The sequence below is a fragment of the Sapajus apella genome, unplaced genomic scaffold, assembly GCF_009761245.1.
Source record: "Sapajus apella isolate SASKATOON/1434 unplaced genomic scaffold, GSC_monkey_1.0 scaffold55, whole genome shotgun sequence".
Classification (NCBI taxonomy): Eukaryota; Metazoa; Chordata; class Mammalia; order Primates; family Cebidae; genus Sapajus; species Sapajus apella.
In genome coordinates this window covers 368,096-390,702 of record NW_022436995.1, presented here as the reverse complement: position 1 = coordinate 390,702, position 22,607 = coordinate 368,096, and the positions used below count along the sequence as shown (strand labels likewise).

The 22,607-nt window shown below is 34.4% G+C and overlaps 1 long non-coding RNA gene across 1 annotated transcript; it reads left to right on the top strand.

Annotated features, from left to right (window-relative positions):
* Nucleotides 1-313: 313 nt before the first annotated feature.
* On the top strand, nucleotides 314-22,607 carry LOC116527506. Its single transcript, XR_004258587.1, has 3 exons — nucleotides 314-476; nucleotides 15,438-15,444; nucleotides 22,595-22,607. It is a non-coding gene; the product is annotated as an uncharacterized LOC116527506 (long non-coding RNA).

The following is a 22,607-nucleotide window of genomic DNA, read 5'->3' as shown; positions in this document are numbered from 1 at the left end:
CCACTTTTTAATGGGGTTGTTTGTTTTTTCTTACAAATATGTTTAAGTGTCTTACAGATTCTGGATATTTGACCTTTGTTGGATGAATCGTTTGCAAAATTTTTCTTCCATTCTGTAGGTTTTCTGTTTTCTACATTGATAGTTTCTTTTGCTGTGCAGAAGCTCTTTAGTTTAATTAGATCTCATTTGTCAGTTTTTGCTTTTATTGCAATTTCTTTCAGAGTCTTCATTATGAAATCTTTGCCCATGCATATATCCTGAATGTTATTGCCTAGCTTGTCTTCCAGGGTTTTTATAGTTTTAGGTTTTACATTTATGTGTTTAACCCATCGAGAGTTGATTTTTGTATATGGTGTAAGGAAGGGGTGCAGTTTCAATCTTATGTATATGGCTAGCCAGTTATCCCATCACCATTCATTAAATAGGAAACTCTTTCCCAATTGCTTGCTTGTGTCAAATTTGTCAAAGATCAGACAGTGTGGGTGTGCAGTCTTATTGCTGGGCTCTCTATTCTTTCCATTGGTCTATGTGTCTGTTCTTGTACCAGTACCATGGAGTTTTGGTTCTATACAAATTTAAAAATAGTATGTTCTAGTTCTGTGAAGAATGTGAATGGTAGTTTAATGGAAATAGCATTGAATCTATAAATTGTTTTGGGTAGTATGGCCATTTTAATAATATTGATTCTTCCTATCTAGTACCGTGGATTTTTTTTTCCATATCTTTGTGTCATCTCTGATTTCTTTGAGCGCTGGTTTCTAATTCTCCTTGTAGAAATCTTTCATGTCTTTAGTTAGCTGAATTACAGGGTATCTTATTCTTTTTCACAGCAATTGTGAGTGGGAATTCATTCCTTATTTGGCTCTTGGCTTTACTATTATTGGTATATAGTAATGCTAATAATTTTTGCACATTGATTTTGTATGCTGAGAGTTGCTGAATTTATTTATCAGTTTAAGAAGCTTTTGGGCTGAAACTATGTGGTTTTCTACGTAGAGTATCGTGTCATCTGAAAACAGAGATAGTTTGACTTCTTTTTTTTCCGTTTGAATGCCCTGTATTTCTCCTATTGACTGATTGCCCTGGCCAGAACTTATAATACTATGTTGAATAGGAGTAGTGAGAGAGGGCATCTTTGTCTTGTGCCGGTCTTCAAGTGGAATGCTCCTACCTTTTTCCCATTCAGTGTAATGTTGGTTGTGGGTTTATCATAGGTGGCTCTTATTATTTTGAGGTAGGTTTCTTCAATACTTAGGTTATTGGGATTTTTTTAAATGAATAAATGTTGAGTTTTATAGAATGGCTTCTCTCTGATTGTTGAGAAAATCATGGTATTTTTGTCTTTAGTTCTTTTTATGTGCTAAACCATATTTAATGATTTGAGTCTGTTGAACCAACCTTGCCTCCGGGTAAAGCTTACTTGACCATGGTGGATAGTTTTTTAATGTTTTTCTAGATTTGGCTTGTCAGTATTTGGTTGGGATTTTTTCATAGATGTTCATAAAGGATATTGGCCTAAAGTTTTATTTTTTTATTGTATGTCTGCCACATTTTGGTGTCAGGATGACGCTGGCCTCATAGAATGAGTTAGTAAGGAGTACCTTTTCCACAATATTTTGGAATACTTTCAGTAGGAATGGTATCAGCTCTTCTTTGTACATCTGGTAGAATTCAGCTGTGAATCCATCTGGTCCTGGGCTTTTTTTGGTTGGTAGGCTATTTATTAGTGCCTCAATTTCAGAATTTATGGTTGGTCTACTGAGGGATTCAATTTCTTTCTTGTTCAATCAAGTGAGGTTGTGTGTGTCCAGGAATTTATCCATTTCTTCTCGGTTTTCTAGTTTATGTGCATACAGGTGTTCATAATATTTTCTGTTGGTTGTTTGTATTTCTGTGGTGTCAGTGATAATATCTCCCTTACCATTTTTGATTGTGTTTGTAACATAGCATTAAATGTAATTAAACATTGATGGCAATTGTCAATAAAAATAATTTAAATGTCTTGGACTTTTTGCTACTGGATTATATTTAAGCTTTGGTGACAACATATTTTACAAATATAAGCCTTCAAGTCGAAGACAGTTCCAATAAAATAATTTAAAAATTCACAACAACCTTAGAATATCACTCAAGTAATTAGTATGAAAAATAGCTAGGTGGGATAAAGAAGAAAAATCTGGCTATCATTTATATGCATAAAAACATGAGAAGGTTTAAAACACATTAAGTTAAATTTCACTGCTTTTAGAAGATAGTCCTCCAAACTGAAAACAATATCCGTGAATATTTTTAGCCAAATTTTAATATTTAAATCTTAAATTACAGAATAAACTTATATAATGTATTTATTTATTTGTTTGCTTGTTTGTTGGGGGTAAATCCTTACATTCTATTTTCAAAGACAGGTTTATAAGTGAGTCTTTTGTCTTTCACAACTTTTGCTGACCTTATTCTTTCCGTTTGTGGGCGTTTGAACATTAATATTTCATAATACCAAAGTGTAAAATATTTAAACTGCTTCATTTCACACAACTATTTTTTAAGATGCTTCAGAAAAGCTCTGGTGCTAATGTTTCCTGGAATGCTCATTTCATATATAGAACTGGTGCTTTAAATAGATTTTTGAGAATTCTCTTTGATCATATAAATTACACACATTTCATTATACAATTTTAAGTTAAATGTTTTAGAAATTAAGTTATCCTGAATGCAATCTGTAATATGCTGTAAAATTATCACTACAAATCCTAAAATAGTTCACATATTTATATTTTGTGAAATCTAACTTGTAATCTATAAGAAAGGCCATTCATTTATGTATCACAAAGAATAATAAATGTATCGGTTGTATATGAATCAAGAATATAAAAATTCTACCATTTATAGAGATGTTAAAATGTAAAAAATTCCCCGTCTTAAAATTTTAACTATAAAAATAAAATATTTTATCAATATTTTAATTATGTATGATCTACTTAGCTGAAAAATGTAGTCTTCAATATTTGTTTAGCAACTTTATTTTTTAATTCATGCATTTTATTTTTTGTTTTGCATTTTTGATTAGTATTACATATTACTTCTTATACCTTAAAGCAAGTTCCTATTTTTTTTTCAGCTCTACCATAATAATCACTTTTTTTAACAGGCCTTTTATTGATGGAAATGACAGGTTTATTCTTTAGTTAGAACTGTGTTCATGTATCTGATAAATTTATGCAATGGTAAAGCAAGAGACTTTCTATGAGATTCATGCTATATTTAAAACTGTAAGTGTGACTGGCTTCAAGATAAAGCAGATGCTTTTCTTTTTCAAGATTATTAGTACTTAAAGATATTTTGAATAGAGGCTTTAAGTATGACTCAAATTGGCCCCCTCTAAAAGTAAAGTTCTGATAAGCAGAGTTAACCATATAAAATGTATTTGATTTGGTTATAAGTTGGAGTAGCATCCAGACATGATTTAACCTTTTTGTCAGCAGCATAGTAACTATATCCTTTCTGCATTATGCCCAGAAGGGCAGTTTGTTCTCTAAAATCAGATAAAATAATTATTGATAAATTCTGGGTGTTCCAAATGGAGAGATCTAACAGATATGTATGTGCATCCATAACCTATAAAACACTGTGCTGCTAAAACTAGACTCTCCAACCTTATGGAGCTTACAAGTTTATAAGATGGAGAGGATTTTGAAAGAATGATGAGAGAAGGAAATTGAAATTTTATGGAAAACAAAATTCATTTTGGGAAGTGATAGGCTTTTATCTTCCAGTGGTAGATGGGGTGAAGAGAGAGATTCCAACTGGGTTTTATCTTATAGTAATGATTAGAGGCTTTTGAGCATGAAGTTGAAACAAAAGGAAGTGTTTGGGAAGATAGCAATATTTAAGAAAATCATGAACTATTGTGTGGTTCAGGTCTAAGATAATGAATTTGGAATAAGGATGCAGAGATGAGGGAAAAGAAAACATTTAATGTAATAGGTATTTGAAAAAAGCATTGTAGGATTTTAAGAAAAGTAAATTATATTAAGACATTCTAATATATTATTTGATGAGGTAGTCAATAGATATTTATAGAATTTATCCTGGTTTGCCATTTTCTTCACAATCCACAGCAAAATTCTTATTGAGATACATAAACTTTTCCTTTGAATTATTGGAGTGAAGAACAGTTACAATATATTCTGTATTTTTATATTTCTAAAAGGTATGTCAGTATCTTTTATTTGTAATTTCACTACAATTTTAAAGATATAAATATTATTCTGTGATAAATTTATCCACAAAACAGCTTATGACTTGTGATAAAAATTTAGAGTAAGCATAAGACAAAATTATGTCTGGCCTGGGAGCTAAAAATGCCACTTGTGTTACACAAAGTTGAGAATTTAAGGAAAGCTTGACTCACATAATATCTTTAAACTATGAGTAGTGGTGATGAGGATGTCAGTGGAAAAGACTAGCACATATAAAAATATGCCTGCTTCACTATTATTTCTATTGTCAAATGGGATTTATAAAAATGTTCACTTATGACCAATTGCTTACAAATCACGCCTTCTTGGTAAAATAGCAACTTACATTTTCATTGACCAATGACTAAATCAGAATTAGAACTAAAATCCATTTGCATTTTTCTAATATATTGGGGTGGTTCATCTGATGGCCACAAACAAACCCAAATCTTTCTAGCTCAAAACAAGGGTATACTTCTTGCTCACACTGAATATTCATCTTGACTTTGTTGGTGTTCTGTTTTATGTTAAGCTCACTCATGGAAGCAGACTGAGTCATCATAAACAGCAGCTGTGATTATGGAAGTTGGAAAGAGCAGAAGAATCATGCACTGGTTCCTAAAAACTTCTGTCTAAAAATGACACCTATCAAATCCACATGTAGCTCTTGACTAAAATCAGAGCAAGATCCAGGGCACAGGCATATTCATTCTCCATTAATAGCACACAACACATACTGGTCTTAGAGTACAGACAGCTTGTGTTAGATTTGTTATATAAATGGCCTAAAGATGGCCAATTCATATTAGTCCCTATGTTGTACTTCTTCACAGCAATCGAAGACTGTGAGCACAAAGCCAGCCAGCACCAAACTCAAATCCCTGCTTTAAATATAGTCCCATTTAAAATGTGTTTATCCTGTTAGCACCTGTCTGCTTTTTATAACCTGTGAAACTGCACCCAATCTGCTGGCCATAGATTTGATAAAATCTATAGCTATAAATGATCCCAAACCACTGCTGCCTTTCAGAGCTCTCTGATCCAGAGACTCCTGACCTTGCTGCTGAATGACATGGCCTGTTTCCCTTCCCTAGGGAGTTGTCCTCCCCACTTCCCCTTCAAGATGGTGGCTCCATTCCACTCTCTCTGAATGGTCTCCCAACAAAGCTTGGGTAAGATAATGTTATTTTGTGTGTATTTTCCTTGATCATCCCCAAATAACACTCAAGCTTATCACAAGATCCTCTGACTTTGCTCTGAAATTTAGGCACCCCTTGCATGCCTGAGTCACAGTGGAGCTCTCTCTCTCAGATCTTCTGCCACATCCCTTGTGTGCCTGCTCCTTGATCTCAGATCTGCAATAGTCCTCCACCAACCTCCTGTGCCAACCCCACTCGGGGCTGGCACTCTGGGTAAGAGGGCAGCCTGTTGCCCATGGAGCAGCTCTGTTCCTCTCCTCCACCATCTGCATGTTTGCTCTCTGCAGCCTGCTCAGAGATCTCAGACCCACAGTATAATTCCATCAGCATCCTACACTGGGATTGCTTGGAGCTGGAACTCCAGAAATGCAAGAGGTTAGCCTGTGACCCAAGCAGTCAGTGGAAGACTGTGTAAGAGATTTGGCAAACAGGTACAAAGTCTCCTTGTTTCTGGTACCTCAGGAATTTTAAACTTTCATACTAGCCTCTGGCCTCTACTTCATCTTTAAGAATGCTTAAAATTCCTCCTTGTTTGTCTCTATGTGGCTGTCTCTTCCTTTCATACTCTACCAAAGTGAAACAATCTATATGACTGATTTCAGTGAAGAGAAGCATGGCACCTTTTGAATTCCATTTAATCAGTTTGCTTTGTTTTCTCAGCTCTCTCATGGATTAAACAAATATAATTTTATAGATTATCCAAGTTTTTCTTATGGTTATTAATACTTGATTTTTCTCTACTTCCAAAGAAGTAAAAATGATTCTAGATTTTTAGTTTGATTTAACAGTTGCAATGACTGTGTTTCTATGACTGTGAGATGAGTAGGCTGTTCTTTAAACATTAATGCTTAACAACTTACTGGTAATGTCTTTTGATTTAGAAACCATCCCATAATTTTCTTACACTCAAATATAAGTAACATAACTTTTCAAAGAAGAGTTTGTGATTGTTTGGGTTAGCAAGCTCTTTTAAAACTAATTTTTACCATTTGGTTTATGCTGAGAAATAATAATAAAAGAAAACTTACAGGGTAGATACCCAGTTTTATGGTTGAGAAAACTTATGTCAACATATGGTAAATTAGACTTTAAATTAGGGCTTTCAAACTCCAAAGGCTATTACTAAATTATTCTGTCTCAAATCATAATAAAAATAACATTATGATGTCCAATATAGTAGTTTACCATAACCCATACTTTAAGAAAATATTACATGAAGAAACCAGAAAATCAACTATAAACTGATGATTCATCATTATCACTTATGACATGTATATTTCATTCATAAATATATATACATTATATATTTGAGTTATGTATGTATATTTACATTTTAATTTTAATTTTATATAATTTTATTTCCACAAGTGTGTAAAGCTCCAGATTTAACAAATTTATTTTTTAAAACAATAGCTAATAATGACATTCCATTGCAATATCAGTGATACACAAGAATTATTCTCGAAGATGGTGATATCACTAGACAATTGCTACCATGCATGTGCGTACCACTGACACTAAACCCAATCTTTGTAGAGTTAGAAATGTTAATTTATCCTTGAAAAGACGGCAGTCTCTCTTAAACACTGGCACCTATTTCTATTGTGTGACCTTGTAAGAAAAGTCAGCATTTCATTCAGGGTAACTATACTGTCACCCAAATTTTGAAGTTTCACTGGGAAAATGGAGATTATTTAGCTTAAAAAGGAACAACTAATTTTCGGAAGGACCAATGAGAGGACCAAAATCCTTTCAGACAATCTTACAGGATATTAGTTTTTTAACATTCTAATAATTGCACTTTTAGTGTTTAGATGTGGGAATTTTTCTATGTAGGAAAACAGATGGTATCTTATACCATAGTCATATTTTAACATTGAAATTATTAAAATAATGAAAGCCAAACACCAAAACTTATTTTCAATAATGATTATTTCTGTATTGATCTGTTGTTTGATAACTATATTTAGATGAATTAAAAATTTATAGAACAGAGTCCATGTAAATATCCCATGCATTGCTGCTCATGTTATATACTTACAAAAAAATAACCATATAGCAATTTATGGTGAAATTCCAAAGTCACAGAAGGAAATTCCCTTATCTCTTGGATAGCAATTTGATTCCAGTGTTGGAATTTTATAGTTTTGAGTGAATATAATGTAATTGTTTAAAAATTCTGTCTCACAAAATTGATCTTTTCAAACTTAGCGAAATGTGTTGGTACAAATATGTTTTTGTCTGGCTTCATATATGGAAACAAACCATACATGTAGTTATTTTCTAGCCAGTTTCTGGTAGTATATAGGGAATTTATGAGTTTACATGTTGTGTAGCTATACTTGATGTTCTTGAGTTTTGGGGGCTATAATAAGAATAATATTTTTGGTAACCCTCCTACTTCATCTTTCCCTATTTCTCAACCTGTTTCTCTGTTTGCTTGTAATTCACAATTTGGGAATCTGTGAAAGGAACAGAACAAATCTCTTATGGAGAAGGGGCGGGGGCTGTGACAGAGGAGAAATGCATGAGGGCAGGAAGAATAAGTAGGAATGGGAGTTACAAGTGCCCATAGTTCTTTCTGCAACAGGCTGATCTGGTTGTTGGACTGGAGATTGCTGCAAACATGTCCCGATATGCTGTTAAGACCAGTGTGTCACGTAATCCAAACACGTATTGTGGAAAAGAGATTATGGGATAGAGGCAGGAGGGACAAAAAATTAGACACATGTTGACTGATCTCCTCTTCAAAGTTAGGGGTTTTTCTAAATAGATAGAAAGGGAAGAAGAAAAAAACATTATTTCCCAGTTCCTAGTTAGAATGCTAGAACTAGTGCCCTGCTGGGGAAATTTGGACAGTAGTGGCACAGGGAAACGTGCAAGACAAAGACTGAAGGAGAACTTCTGACTCTACATGCCTTAGTATTCCACATAGAGAATCAGGAAACATTCACATTACCAAGTTAGGGACAGGAAGTTGCTAAGAAAACTGGTAAACCTACAGAGGCTTGAAGCTGGAAGAAAGAGACTTTTCCTTTGCAAACAGATACACAGCTGGGAACATATACATAAGTAGTGGCTAATAACACATTGGCCCTAACGACATATCAGGACTTGTTTGAAGCAATCCACAGTCCAATAACCAGACCAGCATGCTGCAGAAAATAGTATGGACAATTGTAGCTCCCATTTTTCCTCCCAGTCATGGAATTATCTATGCTGCCTGCTCTTACATGCACAAACAAGTGTCCTCTTGGAGAGGAGCAGTTGGGAGTATTTATCTTACAGAGGCTGAATTTTCTGCATGAGAGCGTTTAAAACAGACAAAACTTCAAGTTTCCAATTTTCAAGTTCAAAATGTTCTCTAATACCCAACAGGAAAAGTGTTTACTTAAAAGATTTGATTTATTTTGTTACAGAATACAAAGTGCAGTACTTTTTTTTAACTTTTATTTATTCATTTGAGTTCTAGTGAGAAACATTTTCTACTCTATTTGTTATAATATCACATCATTTACCTATTTTATAATTTTTTCTCTGTTCCAGTATATACACTTATTTTCATTTAATGTCTGTGTATGTTGCTAAAAAGCACTGAATAGAAATGATAATCTTAGTGTTAAACCGGTCCTTATTTGAAGTTGGAAACTTTCCTAACAGAGCAATACATGTCTTTGTTTATGAGTTGTGAACCCTCATATTCTCTTAGATAACATTCACCTTAATATTAACCTCTTGGATAAATGTAGTTCTCCTTGTCTTTGTTCTCACAGGCTGCTGCATATATGCAATATTTGGGCTTATACTACCACACTATAAATTGGGAATTTTAGCCTGTGCCTTCCACGGGAACAGTGACTCCTTGAGAGTAAAACTTTGGTTTTCTGTGATATTCAGTTTCTGATGTGGTGCTTATTACATGTTGGATGTTAAATATTTACTTGGTAAATATTAAATATATTTAAACCTAGAAATACAAAACCAGATCCAACCAGATTTTACACATATATTTTTTCTTTTTTCACTCTATTTGGGTACGCTTCAAATACTTCTCTAAATTTTACTCTAGTGAAGTTTTTTGTTAAAATATTTATAAAAAGACTCCTACCAATAACATAATTTATGTTTATTTACCCAAATATTCCAACTAGCTTTAGAAATATAAATCCACTTACTTCATATGCTTAAAAATCCAACAAATTGGTGTTTTGAGGATACACATTGGATTCTAAAGTGGCATTGTTGTCTGAAAATAGACTTTATAAATGTACAGCATTATTATTATTACACTGTCATTCGAGATTACATTAGAATGTAATTAACAAGAAAGATGATGCACATAATGCATTAATCATCTCTGTATTTGGTTATATATATACAAAGGAAGCAGAAAGTTAATAAGTACTTTAAGTTAACGGGAATTTCCCTAAATTCAACTGTACTTTCTCTGACTGATTTAAATTTCACTTCAATTACACATCATCTTTTCATTTTTTTGTGAATTCTGTTTGTGACATTTCTAAATTAAAAATTAGATGAGAATTTTAGATGATTTAAAGCAATATTTTTAAACATATTACATCAATCTTCTGAGTTGCTTAAAAGCAAGACGTTGTCATTCTCTACTGCTTAATATGATGCATATAATTTATGATACTTTCAGTGAAGAAGGAGAATACATAGAGGTTTTTAAATGAAATAAATCTTATTTAAATTAAAATCAATATGTTGAGTTGAGTTTAGGAGCAACTGAATAAGTAGTAGAATGTAATTTAGAAAGCACAATGGCACATTCAGGAATTATTTGAGTTGCTAGGTACGATACAAAAGGTGCTGAGAACAGAGACATTGTAAAACTGTGTAACAGGCCAGCTACTTTAACCATTTAGTTTTTAGTATGTAAAGTAAGTAGATTACACAAAGAATACCTATAAATTACTTTTCAGCTTTAAGCATTTCATTCAATCTGTGGGAAAATTATAAACTCCTGTCATGCACTAAAGCAAAGATTATTAAAAAGAACAAGCATGTTAAAAACTCTAAAAACTCATATTATTTTTTAAGGAAGGAGTGTATTTTGTTTATTCTTTATCTTTTGATAAAGAATATGAATGAGTTAACAAATTGGCAGATATTATATATGTAAAAATTAATGAGCTATTTAGCAATTAATTTAGAGGAATAGTTTATTGATAACTTCAGTAGATTATTTATAGTTTTTAGAATTTGAAGGTTGACAACTTGCATCTATAATTCAAGTAAGAAATAAAATTTATAATGGAAAGTTATGTCTTTGGAGAGTCAGTATGTTACTCACTGTGCCCATAAAGAAGTTCAGTTAACAGAGACTAGAAAAATACACCTTTGATTTTTCCCATTATATAAGCAATGCATGCTCATTATCACTTGTTAAAACTACACGGCACATAAGAAAAAATGTTAGATTTATAGATTAATAGTAACATGGAGCAAATTCCTGACATATTCTCTTCCATACCCTTCTCTGAAATTACAAAATGGAGATGAAGAAGTTTAAGCTTTGGGACCATAATTCAATTCTCTCCTAACTATTGATTACAAGTGGGGTAGAGAAAAAGGTGTTCGTGGAGAAAGAAAGAAGACCACGTGAGCTGGTCTAATCTCTTTGTAAACAGTCTGATAGCTGATCTTTTGGTAAGAAGACCAGTGATATTTGCTAGTAGGAGAGTCCTCACCTATAAGATACTTTGAGCAGGATATCCTTAGCTTAGAACTGCTTATGGTAACCAGACCCAAGATCTACGGATTAATGGAGCAAGGCTTCCTGAAAAATGTTGTATAGTCTGGGTGTACATATAGATATGAGTGGACATGTTTTACATTCTAAATGTTCTTCTTTTTGTGACAGGACCTGCAAACCTCCTTTGAAATATTATCAAGTATTCTGGACCAGAGAGTGTGATGCAGAAAAGAAGGATCTGGGAGTCATGTGTGATGCCTTTAACCTCTCTCTACTTCATGGGTACCTCCTCATTTCCTCTATCCTTGAAATTATTATAAAGCTTGTATGTAATTCAAACTTGACACTGTTTCTTCTCCTTTGATTTATAGAAACATCGCCTCCAGCGCAGTTCAACACAGGATTTCCTGGTGGTGACAGTGGTGGTGGTTCCTCACCTTCTCCAGTTTCACATCATCTGCAGTCAGACTGTGGGTAACTTTTAGTGCTAAAAATACAAAGGATGACAATTCCACTTATCAGTCAAGTAGAAAAGAAAAGTAGAATAGGAAGTCATATGTTTGAGGAGTCAGTATCTTCCTGTTTTAAGCCCATATTGAAAGTCAATGTTGACAGATTTAAAAAAAAAAAAACACTTTGTTGATTTTTCCAGTTCTAGTTATATGTGCAAAATGCGATGTGTTTTTTATATATCAATACGTTTCATGAATTTGAAAGCACATGTTGTACATAAGGTATAAATTAACTGACTAATGCGAAAAAGAGGGAAGAAGGTATAAAATAAAGCTGTTAAATATGAAGAGATATAAAACTGGGAGTTAAAAAATAAAATAGTGAACAAATGAGATAGGAAAAATGATTTGACAAAAATAATCTGAAGTGAAGCATCATTGTTGGTATTTATGTTAAAGCCAATTGTAGATGTACAGTGAATAATTAACTAGGCCAGCTAGGGTTGCTTTTTTATTATTTTTATGTTGAGACAGGGTCTGTCTTGACTCACTGCAACCTCTGCCTCCCAGTTCAAGTGATTCTCATGCCTCAGCCTCCCAAGTAGCTGGGATGACAAGTGTGCACCACCATGCATGCATAATTTATTTTTGGCATTTTTAGTAGAGACAGAATTTTCCCATTTTGGCTAGACTGGTCTCGAACTCCTGGCCTCAAGTGATCCACTCACCTTAGCTTCCCGAATTGTTGGGATTACAGGTGTGAGCCACTATACCTGGCCAGGGTTACTTAAACTCCGCACATTCAAAGAAAAGGCAAGAACTTGATAAGGTCCTGCGAAATAACTTCTGAGCCCTTGAAATAGTCTTCCTGGCAGAAGTGTTTTTGTATGCCACAAGACCTTGGGCAAGTCTGATAGTTTATGCTAATCAAGTGATTAATCATGAATGACTGTTTTTGTATGCCTGAGGATTTGAGCCTGTCTGTATCAGCCTGACCTCTGGAGGCCTGGAGTCTAAGTAGTAAGGTTAGTCACATGGGACTCTGCATGCCTAAGTGACTGATTCTCAATAAAAACCCTGGATACCAATGGTTGAATGTGTTTCCCTGGTTACTTATATGTGTTGGTAGGAAAATTAAACACTGTCCCTTAAATTCTACAAGATTGCTTTTGGTTTCTGCCAAACTTCACCCATACACCTTTTCCCTTTACTGTTTTTATAATGTATTTTTTTGCTATAATAAGTCATAACTATGAATACAGAAGCTTCTCTGAGTTCTCTGGGTCCTTACAGTGAATCATTAAAATTGAGGTTTTACTTCAAGATCCCCACACAACATATATCTAATTCCATTAATTAAATGAAAATTTAATGGTTTTCAGTGATATTGATAATAACAATTATTAATATATAGCATGCTGCAACTGAGCTGATATGTATGTGTGAGTATATATATATATATATATATATATATATATATATGAAATACATATGTATCTCCTTTAGGGTTGGTTTGCAAATATTTTGATGCCATATCTCTTAATAATCATATGCAAATAAAATAAATAACACTGTGTGGTTCTGCTTTCATACCTATTGCTCTGATACCTGCAGTATCACCCTATTAGCTACTCTGTTAATTGGCATCACCAAGGAACCTCTAGAGCTCTTCAAAGCAGATTCTGAAGAGAAATCATTCATGTTAAGGTAAAAAAGAAGAAAAGTAAGTCAATAGTTTAGCTGTTGATAGTTGCTCTGATGAGAAGCAAATGCTGCACAAAAGTAAGTGAGGAAGGTGAAATGAGGGTGATAGTGTCCAGTCTGATTCCGAAGTTTGAGAAGCTGTGTGGTGCTTGAGTTGCTTGCACACAGCCCAGTAAGCAGTAGATGCTAGTTAATAATGAAATAAAAATATCATTTTTCAAGCATGTTTATTACTTTTTCAAATGGCAAGTTTTTAATAACACAAACACTTCTTAAATTATTCAGGCCCACCACTGAATAAACTATAAGGCATTCAATAGGCCTAAGTGTGTGGGGTAAGAAATGAAAACTAACTAACACTATGTTTCTGTGAAAACAGAAAGTTTTGAAACATCTTATCTATGGCCTTTGAATAATGTAAAATATCAGGCCTCCCTACCTCTGATGTATTTAATCAGAATCTATATATCATGGGACCCAACAGAAATTTAACCATCAACTTATTCTGAGGATGTAGAGCTACATTCTGATGATGTAGCCTGTGATTGTTTGGCTTATTGACTGTAGATCTCATGAAGTTCAGCTTAGTGACATTGTTTATATTCGTTATGGTCAACTGATACAGTGTTTTACATCAATATTTTTCTTGTAATAATAATTATTATATATCAGTATGTTTGCAGCATACCACAGGTTTTAAAGAAATTGTAATCTTAAGACTCCTCATTGGAACCAATTAGCACTTAAAATGTTTATTATGAAAACTCTTATTGTTCATTAATTCTTGCATGCTCAGTTAAATTTTAATGAGCTTATTTATTTAGTTATTGACAATAGGCTCTTTCTATTCTACACGTGCGTTTGATGTTGAGTACTAATGAACTAGAGTAAAATAGTTCTGTTAAAAGAAAAGATCTTCCGTGTGATTCTTTGATCTCTGAAAGAATTGCAATTCTGTTACTCATTAGCTTACAAATGTTGAGAGTAAAGGGCACCATTAACTCATTAGCTTACAAATGTTGAGAGTACGAGTCAGAGAGATGTACTCCTGGCCCAAGTGTGGGAAAAGGAAAAGATTATAGAAGAGTGTTAATCAAAAATTAGCTATATAGATGAATAATTCTGACAGATGCTGTTAGAAAAAGTTATATAATAAAATTATTTGTAAAAAGTAGAATACAATGTATTTTAATGATTAATAATCCACATTTTCATATTAAGTGCTCTGGGTACTTCAAAGGTAAATAAACAAATTAAATACTTTTAAACTCAGTGAATGACTAGTCATCTATCCTCAATGAGTCTTTACTGAGAGTCCACGATGTATCAGTCACCACGTAATGGTGACAAGAAGGTATCATCACTATCCTTCTGGCGGGAGGCAGTTGATTCAATGAGCTGATCATATTTTATTGCCACAGTGCGATTTGACATCATGGGTTAGGTACAATCTGATTCAGTCTACAGGTATAAGAAAAAACACTTGAAAAAGTAAAGAGCTGGCTGGGCACAGTGGCTCTTGCCTGTAATTCCAGCACTTTGAGAGGCAGAGGTGCGGGAATCACCTGAGGTCAGGAGCTTGAGATAAGCCTGGCCAACATGGTGAAACCCCATCTCTACTAAAAGAACAAAAATTATCCGAGCTTGGTGGTGCATACCTGTAATCCCAGCTACTCAGGAGGCTGAGACGGTAGAATTGCTTGAACCTGGGAGGCGGAGATTGCAGTGACCCGAGATTGCGCCACTGCACTCCAGCCTGGACAAGGCTGAGACTAGATCTCAAAAAAAAAAAAAAAAGAAGAAGAAGAAGAAAAAGGAAAGACCTAAGATCTGAAATATGTGTGTTTTTGTGACCACACATGTGCATGCTTGCACTCGTGAGAGATAAAGAGAAGGAGAGTGAAGGAAAAAGAGAAAGTGAGAGGGAGAGAGAGAGATTGAAAAGGGAGCTGGGGATTTCGAGTGGGGGAAGAAGTACAGATGGAGATTGCATTAATTATTTATTTGTTGTCTTTCTCCAGTAAAAAGTTTATAAAATAGAAAGTGTTTATAAAAGTAAAGGTTTATAAAATAGAAGGTGTTTGGTTTCCTTTCAGATGTTTCCTCAGGTAATAACATTGTCTAGAAGATTTCAGGTGCTGAAAAAATACTTTTTAAATAAAATGAACATGGAAATATTCAGTCAAGCTCAGCATAGATTGAAAGATATGTGATATTAAGGCAAGTTAGGGTGGATAGTGTAAACCAGCTCTTGATTTGTTATCACATATTATAGACTGAATGTTTGTGCCCCTTCAAAATTCATGTTAAAGCCTCAATATCCAGTGATTTGGATATGGGTCCTCTAAGGAAATAATTTAGTTTAAATGAGATCATAAGTATTGGATCCTGATCTAATAGGATTAGTGTCCTTTAAAGGTGAGACACTGCACAGCTCTCTTTCCTCTCTCTGTCTCTGTCTTTCTGTCTCTCTGTCTCTCTCTGTCTCTCTGTCTCTCTCTCCCCCCATCTGCCTCCCCTTTGTCTCTATCTTTCTGCCTATACATTAAGAAAAGACCATGTGAGGACATATAGAGAGAGTAGCTGTCTACAAGCCAAAAAGAGAAACCTCATTTGAGACCAAATTTGATGGCATCTTGATCATGGACTTCTAGCTTCCAGAACTATGAGACAATATATATATATATATATATTTTTTTTTAATTTAAGCCATCTAGATTGTGATATTTTTGAATAGCAGCTGAGTAGACTAAGACATTATGTTTCATAATTTAGTATATATTCTATTGCCAGATGGAAGGCCATCTAAAAGTTTTAGGCAAGAGAGTGTTAAAAATCACTGGCTGCAATGTGAAAGATGGTTGTAGGCGGTTATGGAGAAGGGGTCGTAGGAAAGTTTAGATGTAGTTAAGAGGAAGAGTGACATAATTTTGTATCTAATTACATACAGAATGAAGAATTCCTGTGTTTTAAATTTGTTAATTAAATGTTCAATAGTACCATTCAAATTTGGGGTTTGGGCAAGCTGAATGGCTCCGTGTTGGTCGTGTTGAATTTGATGTTGTTATACAGTATCCAAATAAAGACCCCCGAGAAACGGTTGGTACATATGTCTGAAACTCAGAAAGAAGGGTAATGGGATATATACAATTTCTCCTCATTGGGCTATAGACATGAATTCAAGCCATAGAGAGATTTTTAGAAAAGAGAAGAGGAACTAAAAGAGATCCCTAAGACAAAAAAAATATTAAATATTGAAAGAGGACAAAGACAAAGCTTACAATGAAATATGTCCACTCATGGATTCAAAAGATAAAACTAGGGGACTTTTGAGGAACATTTGTTTAAGCTAATTTTCAAAAATGGAAATACAATAAATGTTTTCAGATTAGACATAGTATATTTCTTCAAAAATATGAATACAAACACTTCTTCCATTTGAATCTATTGCAAACTGAAAAATGTGACAGTCTATATTTCAGTATATATTCTACTTATGAAAATTTAATTTCAAAACAAAGAAAATAAAGCTACTGGGAGTATCCATCTTAGCTCTTTTTATGTAGCAATCATTATAAGATGGAAAAATATTTTGCTTTTCAGGGGCATTCATTATTCAAAATCTCCTTAGATTACAACACTGACCTTCTTCCTAAACATGATTTTATAGCCCCTATACAGGTGCAGGAGTCAAATATTTGTGATGAAGGACTATGTATGTCATAAAGTATTGTCAATTATTTAAAAACCAAATATTTTCTTATTACAGAAAATAAAGCTGTAATAAATTTTTCTTTTTATAGATATTAGAGTGGGAAAGAAAAGAGCATTGAAAAAAATGGTGAGTAAACAAATGGTGAGTAAAGCCTTGATCCTAAGACAATGTAATCACATAATAAAACAACAATAAACCACATAATAAAACAAGATGAAAAAATGACAGACTTTATAATAAGCATATAGTGATTTGCTTATGACATTTTAAATTTCTGATTATTTGAATATATTTCATTCTTTATACTTGCATACTTTATATAGAGAGACTTCACTTTTAAAAACTATTCTATGTAGTTTTTACATACATAGAATAGTTGACATGACATTGAGAGGACAAAAAATATGCAGAAAGCCTTTTTTTCTTTCTATTTCAAAAGCCACATTGTCATAGGATCCTTAGGGTGTCCCTTTTCAAGCCAGAAACCTCTGTGGTCCATGGTGCCTTTGCCTGAGTTTTGCTTGGGCCCACTGGGCTTGTTCCACCCTTCGGCCCAGCAGGCTTTGCTCAGCCACGCTACCGGCCTTGATCCCATGCCTGACAAGGTTGAGCCAGGTGCAGGTGCAGAGCAGCAAGGGGTGTGTGAGCGAGTGAGCATGGGGTCCAGCCACTTTGCACAGCCAGGAAGATTGGCTGCTACAGTAGAGCGAACAGTTCCAGGTGTTGGCACAGGTGCCAGCTCTGTGCAAGACTGTGGCTGGATCAGATGTACTGCAAGTGCCTTCCACTGTGGGCACCAGAATGTGGATGAAGGAAACACAATGCATCTCAGAAGCTTGGAGATGCCAGGAACCACAGAACCCCAAAGAAGGTGTCACAGCCTTGGCTTGGAGAGCACCTAGGTCTGGGGTTTCCAAAGGGCTGCAGTGCATCTTTTTTGTTGTTGCCTGCACCATTGTGAGCAGGGCTGGGGCAGGGGAGGTATTTCAGCCCATTTGTGTTACAGCTTTTTCAGTCACACCATTCAGTGGGTCCCAAGTTCTTTCCCTGCATCCAAGAAGAATGAGGTATGTGGACAATGGAAAGTGAGCAAGGTGGAGAGGAGCTTTATTGAGTGACAGAACAGCTGTCAGGAGACCTGAAGTGGGTAGCCCCTTTCTGCAGGCAGGCCATCCTCATAAGTGTCCAGCTCTCAGCAGACAGGAGACTCCTAGTGGGTAGCTCCTTTCTGCAGGCAAGCCATCCAGATGTGGTGTGAATCTGGCTGAGTCTGGGGGTTTGATGTCCTCAAAATGAAGAAAGTGCCTGTTGATTTGTCCATGGGCAGCCATGGGGTCGGAGGAGGTCTGAAAAGGTACCATTCGACTGGCTGAATGGTCATCAATGAAGTTCTCCCTCCAGGCTGTGGATTTCACCCAGAACTGGCAGCCTGGACCCCAGGCTTCAGGCTGTTACTGTCTTGAAGAAGAGGTTTCACCAGGGACCCACCCCTTCCTGCCTAGAAATCTGTCTGCCTTCTGCTACCTTCAGCATGCCATCCACAGCATCCAGGATATGCATGCTGAGGGATGCCTGCAGGCCAGTTCTGAGCTGGCCTTAACCTCACCCAGCTCTCGTCTGTGCTGGTTGGTGCCCAAAGTCCAAAGGGGTCAAAGGGGGTGGGTGTCTTTATCAGCAGCATGAGAATAGACTAATACATTATGAGACCCATGTGTTTCCTAACACATCCAGGAATAAGAAACACTGCTTATTATAAGCAATATGTGAGAATTTTTACTTGGAAGACTATCTTTGGGACAAATTAGATTTGTCGTGGTTTCCCTGACTTTCAGATTTCTAAAGCAATAGTCTAGTTTTGGAAGAATTCATAATTTCTAAAATATTTATTAAATATTTATCTAATTGTTAAAGTGTGACAATTAATTGGTTAATAAGAGCTAACCCAGGTGTTCTGAAACCTAAGGGTTTTACAACTTTGATGGCCTCTTTTAAGCAGAGGATGTAAAATTACAGAGACTAAATTAGGTAATTTGTGTCCATTTATTTTTTATTAAGAAATAAAATGACAACAAATTACAAATTGTAGAATGCTTATTAATACCACAAGCATCATAAAAGTCTGAAAAAAAAATAATTGCTACATGAATCTCCTAATTTCTAATTGTTAAAATATTTTTGGCTTGCATGCTCAGATTTCCTTTTCATATAGAAACAATTTTACAACTTTATGTATTTAGAGCAGTTTTTGGTTTATAGCAAAATTGAGTAGAAGGTACAGAGATTTCCCACTTATCTCCTGCTCCAGTGTATGCATAGCTGTTGCCATTGTGAACATTCCTTATGAAAGTGTTATATTTGTTACTACTAATGAACTCTTAAATTGACATCATAATCATCCAGAGTTCATAATTTCTCTTCATTAGGTTTCATCCTTGGTATATATTTTATGAGTTTGAACAAATATATAGTGACATGGATACATAATTATAGTATCATATATAATGCTTTTACTACCCTAAAAATTTTCTCTTCTCTGCCATGAATCTTACCTCTGCTCCCCAATCTTACTTGGCAATCATTGGCTATTTTTTCATTCTCCATATTTATTCCTTTTTTTCAGAATGTCATATAGTTGGAATCCTCTTGTATCCTTTATGAGATGGCTTCTTTCACTTATTATTGTAGCCTTAAGGTTCCTCAAGATCTTCACATGGCTTGATAGCTTTTTTAACACTTAATAATGTTACACTGTATGGATGTACCACAGCTTGTTTGTCCACTCACCTACTGAAGGTTATCCTGATTGTGTCCAAGTTTTGGCAATTTTGAATAAAGCTGCTAAAAACATCTGTGTGCAGATTTTTGTGTGTACATTCATTTTCAAATACATGGGTAAATGTCAAAGAGCACAGTTGTGGGATATATGCCCAGAACATGTATAAATTTGATTTGTATTTCTTTAATGATGAGTGATGATAATTTTTCATATGTTTGTTGGCCTCATATATGTCTTCTTTTGAAAAGTGTCTGTTCATATCCGTCACCCACTTTTAAATGGGGTTGTTTTTTTCTTGTAAATCTGTTTTAGTTCTTTGTAGATTCTGGATATAAGCCCTTTGTCAGATGAATGGACTGCAAAATTTTTTTCCCATTCTGTTTGTTGACAGTTCACTCTAGTGATTATTTCTTTTGCTTTACAGAAGCTCTGGAGTTTAATTAGATCCCATTTGTCTATTTTGGCTTTTGTTGCCAATGCTTTTGGTGTTTTAGTCATGAAGTCCTTGCCTATGACTATGTCCTGAATGGTTTTGCCTAGGTTTCTTCTAGAGTTTTTATGGCCTTAGGTCTTATGTTTAAGTCCTTAATCCATCTGGAGTTAATTTTAGCATAAGGTGTCAGGAAGGGGCCCAGTTTCTGCTTTCTGCACATGGCTAGCCAGTTTTCCCAACACCATTTATTAAATAGGGAATCCTTTCCCCATTGCTTGTTTTTGTCAGGTTTGTCAAAGATCAGATGGTTGTCAATGTCCTCAAGGACCTAGAAATAGAAATTCCATTTGACCCAGCAATCTCATTACTGGATATATAGCCAAAGCATTATAAATCATTCTACTATAAAGACACATGAACATGTATGTTCATTGTGGCATGGTTTACAATAGCAAAGACCTGGAACCAATCCAAATGCCCAACAATGATACACTGGACAAGGAAAATGTGGCACATATACACCATGGAATACTATGCAGCCATAAAAAATGATGAGTTGTGTCCTTTGTAGGGACATGGATGAATCTGGAAACCATCATTCTCAGCAAATGGACACAAGAACAGAAAATCAAACACTACATGTTATCACTCATAGGTGGGTGTTGAACAATGAGAACACATGGACACAGGGAGGTGAGCACCACACACTGGGGTCTGTTGCGGGGGACTAGGGGAGGGACAGCGGAGGGTAGGGAGGTTCAGGAGGGATAACATGGGGATAAATGCAAGATATAGGTGAAGGGGTGATGGAAGCAGCAAACCACATTGCCATGTATGTACCTATGCAACAATCCTGCATGATCTGCACATGTACCCAAGAACCTAAAGTGCAATAATAAAAAAAAAAAACTGTATAAAATTGTAAGAATTTGTCAAACCATCTTCCAAAGTGGCTATACAATTTTGCATTTCTACCAGCAAAGGATAAAAGTTTCTGTTGTACCACATTCTTGTCAGCATTTGGTATTGTCAGTATGATAATTTTTTGGCCATTCTAAGTGTGTTATGGTATGTCATTACTGTTTTAATGTGCATTTTTTCCCTGATGAAATTTGATGCAGAGCATCTTTTCATATGTTAATTTGCCATTTATGTATCATATGAGTTGTCTGTTACTGTCTTCAGCTAATTTTTTTAAACCAACTTTTCTTATTGTTGAGTTTTAAGAGTTCTTTGTATATTTTCAGTAAAAGTCTGTTATCATATTTGTCTTTTGCAAATATTTTGTCCCATTTTGTGGTTTGTCTTTTCAGTGTCTTACTGTCTTTTTCAAAGCTAAAGTCTGAAAGAGAGAACGTTCTTTCTAACTTTTTAAATTATGAATTAGTGCTGATATTTGTCAAATTCTTTGTCTACCACTATTGATATAATCATGCAATTATTTTAGCCTGTTGATGTAATAAATTGCATTAAATTTTTTTTAAATGTTAAACCAACCTTATATACCTTGGTTAAATCCCACTTGGTCCTGGCGAATAATTTTTTTTAATGAACATTGTTGTCTATAGCTTTGCTACTTTTTTGAGAATTTTTTCTTTGATAATTTTGAGAGATATTAGTCTTTAGTTTTCTTTTCTTGTATATCTTTGTTTTTTGTGGTGATAGTAATGGTAGTATTATAGAATAACTTAGCAAGTAGGCCTGCCACTTCTACTCTCTGAAGCAGATTATGATTAGTATAATTTTATCCTTAAATATTTGATAGAATTTATTAATAAACCCATCTCATGCTGGTGCTTTCTGTTTTGGAAAGTTATTATTTATTCAATTTATAATAGATATAGTCCTATTCAGATTATTTCTTCTTGTGTGAGTTTTTTGGCAATTTGCCTCTTTTAAGAAAATGCTTTTTTAGTCTAGGTTTTCAAATTTGTAGGCATAGAGTTGTTCATCATATTGCCTTTTTATCCTTTCAGGGTTCATGGGATCTGTAGTGATGCCTTCTTTTATTTCTGATATTAATAACTTGTGTCGTCTCTTTTATTTCTTAGTCTGATTAGAGATTTATTTCATTGACCTTTTCAAAGAAACAGCTTTTGCTTTTCTCTATTGATTTCCTGATTTAAATTTTATTGATTTTGTTTTTAATTATTGTTATTTCCTTCTTCTTCCTTTGGATTTAATTTGCTTTTTATTTAAATTTAATTTATTAATTTTTAAATCGTTTCTAATATATTTTAATGCTATGATTTTCCTTAGCACCACTTTCACTGCATCTCACAAGTAGTAATAAATTGTGTTTTTATTTCTATTTAGTTCAAAATATTTTAGATGTTCTTCTTTGACCTATTTGTTGTTTAGATGTGTGTTGTTT